The sequence below is a fragment of the Callithrix jacchus genome, chromosome 17, assembly GCF_049354715.1.
Source record: "Callithrix jacchus isolate 240 chromosome 17, calJac240_pri, whole genome shotgun sequence".
NCBI classification, from domain to species: Eukaryota; Metazoa; Chordata; class Mammalia; order Primates; family Cebidae; genus Callithrix; species Callithrix jacchus.
In genome coordinates, this window is record NC_133518.1 from 45385369 (window position 1) to 45392496 (window position 7128).

Below are 7128 nucleotides of genomic sequence, written 5' to 3' on the forward strand. Positions count from 1 at the left end.
AATCCCAGCTACTAGAGAGACTGAGCCAGGAGAATCGCTTGAATCAGTGAGGTAGAGGTGGCAGTGAGTTGAGATCGCACAATTGCACTTGAGCCTGAGCAACAAGGGCAAAACTCCGTCTCAAAAAAAAAAAGACCTCAAAGTATAAAACTGCTATGACAAAACATTGGGGAAACTCTCCAGGCTTTCATTTGGGTAAAAATTTTCTTGAGTAATAGTCCACAAGCACAGGTAACCAAAGCAAGAGTGTACAAATGGGATCACATCAAGTTAAAAGGCTTCTGCATAGCAAAGGAAACATCAACAAACTGAAGAGAAAACACACAGGATGAAAGCAAATATCTGCAAACTACTATCTGACAAGAGATTAATAACTAGAATACATAAGAAGCTCAAACAACTCTATAGGAAAAAATCTAATAATACAATGTTAAAATGGGCAAAAGAACAGAATAAATATTTCTCAAAAGAAGACATACAAATGGCAAACAGGTATATATGAAAAGGTGCTCAACATCACTGATCATGAGACCAATGCAAATCAAAACTACAATGAGATATCATCTTACCCTAGGTAAAATGGCTTTTATTCCAAAAGGCAGGAAATAACAAATGCTGGCAAGGATGTGGAGAAGAGGGAACCCTCATACATTGCTGGTGAGAATGTAAACTAGTAAAAACCACCATGGAGAACAGTTCGGAGGTTCTGCAAAAATCTAAAAAGAGAGTTATCATATGATCCAGCAATCTCACTGCCAGGTATATAATCAAAAGAAAGAAAAGCAGGATATTGAAGAGGTCTCTGTATTCCCATGTTTACTGGAGTGTTATTCACAATAGCCAAGATTTGGAAGCAACCTAAGGGTTCATCAACAGATGAATGGATAAAGAAAATGTGGCCAGGTGCGGTGGCTCACGCCTGTGGTCCCAGCACTTTGGGAGGCCGAGGCGGGCAGATCACTAGGTCAAGAGATCGAGACCATCCTGGCCAACATGGTGAAACCCCGTCTCTACTAAAAACACAAAAATTAGCTAGGTGTGGTGGTGCGCACCTATAGTTCCAGCTACTCGGGAGGCTGAGGCAGGAGAATTGCTTGAACCCAGGAGACGGAGGTTGCAGTGAGCCCAGATTGCTGCACTCCAGCCTGGCACCTGGCAACTGAGCAAGACTCTGTCTCAAAAAAAAAAAAAAGAAATGTGGTACATATACACAATGGAGTACTATTCAGCCATAAAAGAAGAATGAGATTCTGTCATTAGCAACAACATGGATGGAACTGGAGGTCATAACCTTAAGTGAAATAAGTCAGGCACAGAAAAACAAACTTCTCATATTCTCACTTATTTATGGCAGCTAAAAATTAAAACAATTGAATGTACAGAGATAGAGAGTAGAAGGATGTTTACCAGAAGCTGGGAAGGGTAGTGAGGGTGGGGACAAATGGAAATGGTTAATAGGTACAAAAAAAAAAAAGAATGAATAAATAAAACCGAGTATTTAATAGCACAACCGGGTGACCATAGTCAATCCTACTTGAATTGTACATCTTTAAATAACTGTAAGAGTATAATTGGATTGCTTGTAATACAAAGCATAAATGTTTGAGACGATGGATATCCTATTTACCATGATGTTACCACTACATATTGCATGCCCGGATCAAAGTATCTCATATAACCCATAAACATATGTACCTATTATGTACCCACAAAAATTAAAATTCACTTATCAGAGCAAAATTTTCCTTTCTAATTCCTAACAGAAAGGAAAGAACTTTTTAGAAACACGTAGGCTGGGTAAGGAAAGAGCGATGAGTTTGAGTTAAAGCTCTTTTTCATATATTCCTGGAAAATCTTAGAAGAGACATTTAGACATAAGCTACTTATAAAAGTAAGCAAGCAGTTTTTAAAATTGTGTTTTGGCTTTTGTTTTCTTAACCAAGAGTAAAAGCAATGTTCGCCATTGGGTCCCAAGAGTACATCCAAGGAATGTTCCCAGGCAGGGACAGAGACCCACCCACCTCGCTCTTGCTCTACATTGATCCAATCATCTCTAGGCCACACCTGCCGCAGAGGATTGTTGGGAGGCGGGGCCTATATAGATAAATCTTGGCGCGCCCAAGTCACCTGACGTTCCACGTTCTTAGTCATCGTACGTGCAACCGGGTCTGCGCCGGGAAGGCCCAAGATTCCATCGCGCGAGGCCCAGCCGCCCGACCGGCGACGATCCCCCGGCAGCCCGGACTGCAGTCTCCGGGAGGTGCCCCTGGAGCTCCGAGAACTCGCCCTGCGTCTGGCGGTCCTGTGCCCCATCAGCCCCAACCCGCCTCGCCTACCACGGACACCTGTTACCTCAAAGAGGACTTCACCGCCCGCGCTCCCCACATCCCCTGCCAGGCCCAGGAGCGCCGTCCGTGGCGCTGTCGAAGTGATGGGCAGCCGGCCTCGCAGCCCCAGCGCCTGCCCTGCTCCCTGGTGGGGACCACAGTTAGGAGGACCCGACCCTGCCAAGCGCCGCTGATTGGAGGAGCCCGCGGCCCCCCAACCCCTCGTGGCGTGCACCCTGGAAGACCCGGCGGGGGCCCCGGCCGCGGACGCGCTCACCTTCGTGGTGGTTCTGGCCGCGGGCTGCGCACTGAAGGTTTCCCAGGACCACGTCGACTTGATGCTGAAGCCCGCGCCCACGTCGATCATGCGAGTGTCTCTCGGTGGACACACCCTCTTCCTGATCCCCCGAGGTCCTCCTGAGCTTCGTCTACGAACGCTCAGGAGCGCAGGGCGACTCAGGAGCGCAGGAAGTGGACGTTTTCCTGGGCGCTCTCAGGGAGGACGTCGTCGTCTAGCAGGAATTCTGCGCATCTGTCCCTGAGGTCGCCGCCCAGGAGGAGGTGTACGAGGAGGACGCGGACTCCGAGTTCCAGGAGCTCTGGATGGACTCCCCAGCCGGCTCAGCCGCTGGGCTCTACCCCTCCGCTAGAAGTATATTCGGCCCCTACCCGGAGGGCCCCATCCCAGAGCCCTGTGCTCTGGCCCCCAACCCCAGTTCAGAGAGACGCTCTCCACGCCCCATCTGCGACCAGGAATTCCACTTTCTGGAGCCTGTTCCCAGCTCACCCCTCCAACCTCTACCTCCCTCTTCGAGTCCAGGTCCCCACACGCGCCGGGAGCTCCCAGAGCGCCCTCCGTGCAAGGCCCGGAGACGACTGTTTCAGGAATGAACTGCCTCCCACAATCCCTTGCCATCGGCTGCGGGTTCTGGTGGATCCTCCAAGACTCACTGTGAGGGCTTGCCACCGCTTGGAAATGCAGCATCTCATTCGTTGGCAGTGAGCAGTTGCATTACTGTTGTTTGAGTGGGTTGGTTGGTTGGCTGGCTAATTGGTTGGCTTTTTAGCAGAATTACTTGGTAAGTGGCAGGCAAGGACATCAAAAAAGAAAAGTAGATTCTGCCAAGCACCCTTACCAAGGACAGTAGACCACACATAGCCAGTCACGGATTTTCAGATCCCTTATCTTTGCTGTAGGAGATGTTACTTCTGCCTTTGTCGCCTTCAGCCAATTCTATCCTCCGTTTCACCCTACTCTGGCTTAAAGCTCCCTTCACTTTTCTTTCAAATTCCCCCCTTTTTTTAATCACCTCCCCAGACACCTGTCAGTTCTCTCCAATCCAGATCATTGTCTTCCCTTGTTTTTGCAACTGCGAATTTACCTATATGGTTTCTCCCAACATCCTCTGAGGTGCTGCTGACCACTGATTTTATTTTCCACTTGCTTTCCTTAACACCTTTTCCTGAACCTAGACAATCAAGATAAATGTGTATTAGATTAGATAGTTAACAAACAACATTCCAATGTAATGCACTAGACCTTTTGGAAATGTTTCTACAAATAAGAATTTAAAATTTAGTGAAAGCAGTATTTAATGAGGGAATGTAGGGAGGAAGTCGTGACACTTTCATTCCAGCGGCAGCTTGTACAATGACATAGTCTACGTACTTTAGCCAATGGATATTGCTGAATTTCAGGGCAGTCTGAGCTTCACCTTGATTTCCTCTCAGGGGGACTCATTCAACTTGACAGCATGGACATTTGGTCTAATTTATTTTTGACAGTTTTTTCATGTTCTTGGGCCCATCACCCTGAATTGGCAGTCGTTTTTTCTTTGCACTATTTCCTTAATGTCTTTTTTACTATAAAGAAGAAAAAATATTACAGATAATGTTGTCATATCCTTTGATCCCCACTCTTCTCCTCCATTCCCAGGAGATTCACATCGTGACACGAAGTTGGTGGATATCATTCTAGTTAATATATGAATGCTACATATACATGTGTATAGATATAAATAAGCAATGTTTATGTTGTTTTCTGGACAATTAAATTTACATAACTACCTCATATTCTCCAGTTTACTTTTTTCTCAAGTTTACTTTTGAGGTAACATAAATATGTGTAGTTCATTTCTTCTAAAAATTCCAGTATACATTATATGAATGTTATATTTTATTTGTTATTTATTTGTTGATTTATTGGAGAAAGTGTCTCATTCATCACCCAAGATGGAGGGCAGTGGCACCATCAAGGGGCCTTGAACTCCTGGGCTCAAGAGATCCTTTGCCTCAGCCTCCCAAGTAACTGGACTACAGGTGCACACTGCCACATCCAGCTAAATTTTTTAATTTTTTTTTTTTTTTAGAGATGGAATCTCACTATGTTGTCCAGACTGGTTTCAAGCTAATGGCCTCAAGCAGTCCTCTTGACTCTGCCTCCAAAGGTGCTGGAATTATAGGAGTGTACTGCTGTACCTGGCCTCAGATTTATTTTTATTTCTTTTTTGGTTTGGGTTTTTTTGTTTTTTTTTTAGATACCAGGTCTCTATCAGTTGGAGTATAATAGTGCAATCATAGCTAACTACAGATTTGAACTCCTGTGCTTAAGCAACTCCTCTCACCTCAGCCTCCCAAATAGCAGGGACTACAGGCACGAACCACTATACCTAGATAATTTTTTAATATTTTGTGGAGAGAGGGTCTTGCTCGGTTGCCCAGGATTATCTTGAACTCCTGGACTCAAGCAATCCTCCTGCCTCCCAAAATGCTGGGATGACAGGCATGAGTCACTCCACCCATCCTCAGATTTCTTAAATATGACACCAACGCACAGTCCTTAAAGAAATATTCTGATGACTTTGGCTTCATCCAAACGAAGAACTTTTGTTCTCCAAAGACACTGTTAATGAAAATGAAAAGACAAGCCACAAATGGAAAAAAACATATCGCAATATAAATATTTAATAAAGGACTTGTGTGTCTAGAATAATAAAGAACTTTCAAAGTTGAGTAAGAAGGTAATAGGCTGGGCGTGGTGGCTCACGCTTGTAATCCCAGCACTTTGGGAGGCCAAAATGGGTGTATCACTTGAGGCCAGGAGTTTGAGACCAGGCTGGCCAACATGGTGAAACCCCATCTCTACTAAAAATATTTTTTAAAAATTAGCCAGGCATGATGGCAGGCACCTGTAATCACAGTTACTTGGGAAGCTGAGGCAGGAGAATCGCTTGAACCTGGGAGGTGGAGGTTGCAATGAGCCACAATCGCAAATCCAGCCTGGGCAACAAGAGCAAAACTCCATCCTAAAGAAAAGGCAATAAAATCAAGACATTTAAAAATAAAACCTTCACAATGACTAGCATCAAATAAAAGATTATTAAATATATGAATGAGCAGGAAAATGTGACCCATAAACAGGAGTAAAAATAGTGGATAAAGTTCCTTATATTTTTTTTACATTAGGCCTTTATCAGATGTATTGTTTGCAAATATTTTCTTCTAATCTGTGGGTTGTCTCCTCATTCTCTTGTTTCCTTTGCTGTATGGAAGCTTTTTAGTTTGATTCTATCCCATATGCTTATTTTTGCTTTTCTTACCTGTGTTTTGGGGTCATATCCAAAAACCTTTACCTAGACGATGTCATGAAGCATTCTCCCTCTATTTTCTCTTAGCCGTTTTACAGTTTGGGGTCTTACATTTAAGTCTTTAAACCATTTTGAGTTGTTTTTTACTTCTTTTCTTTAAAAATTGAATCATATTTTCTTTGCCAAATTTACTTCCCAATAGTTTGTTTGTTTGCTTGTTTTTTGTGATGGAGTCTCACTCTGTCACCCTGGCTGGAGTGCAGTGATGTGGTCTCAGCTCACTGCAACCTCTGCCTCCTGGGGTCAAGCAGTCCTGCCACCTCAGCCTCCCAAGTAGCTGGGATTACAGATGCAAGCCCCGTGTCCAGCTAATTTTTGTATTTTTTGTAGAGAAGTGGTTTCACTCTGTTGCCCAGGCTGGTCTCGAGCTCCTGAGCTCAAGCAATCCACTTACCTCAGACTCCCAAAGTGCTGGGATTACAGGTATGAGATGTCATGCCCAGCCAAGTTGAATTTTTTTAGATGATATGAAGCAAGGATCCAATTTCATTCCTCTGCAGGTGAATAAATAGTTTTGTATCTGCACTCCCATGCAGCATTATTATGAGTAGCTAAGATATGGAGCCAACCTATGTATTTATCGTTATATAAATAGGTAAAGAAAATGTGGTATATATACACAATGGAATACTATTCAGCCTTAAAATAGAAGGAAATTCTGTCATTTGTGACAATGTTAAGAACCTGGAGGACATTATGATAAGTGAAATAAGCCAGGCCCAGAAGGACAAATGCCCTAAGATTCCACTTATGTGCAGAATCTAAAACAGTTGAACTTGTAGAAGTAGAGTAGAACAGTGATTACCAGAGGCTGGAGGAGGAGGGTGGATGGGGAAAAGGGAGATGTTGATCAAACGGTACACAGTTTTGGTTAGACAGGAGGAATAATCTTCAGTGAACAGTTGCACAGAATGGTGACTGTAATAAAAATGCAATGTATTTTTCAAAATTGCTGAAAGAGTAGGTTTTTAATGTTTCATCACAAAAATATAAGTCTGTGAGGTGATGAATTTGTTAATTAGCTTGATTTAATCCTTCTACAATGTAAACATATATAAAAATATCCATTGAATCCCACAAATATATATAATTATTATCTGTCAATTAAAAATAAAACAAAAAATAGTTGGTACAAAGTGATGTAGATTAACATA

General features: G+C 43.4%; 1 pseudogene; it reads left to right on the plus strand.

Moving 5' to 3' along the window:
- The first annotated feature begins 2154 nt into the window (after window positions 1-2154).
- On the plus strand, window positions 2155-4381 carry LOC100391290 (proline-rich protein 23B-like; annotated as a pseudogene).
- The last annotated feature ends 2747 nt before the right edge of the window (window positions 4382-7128 follow it).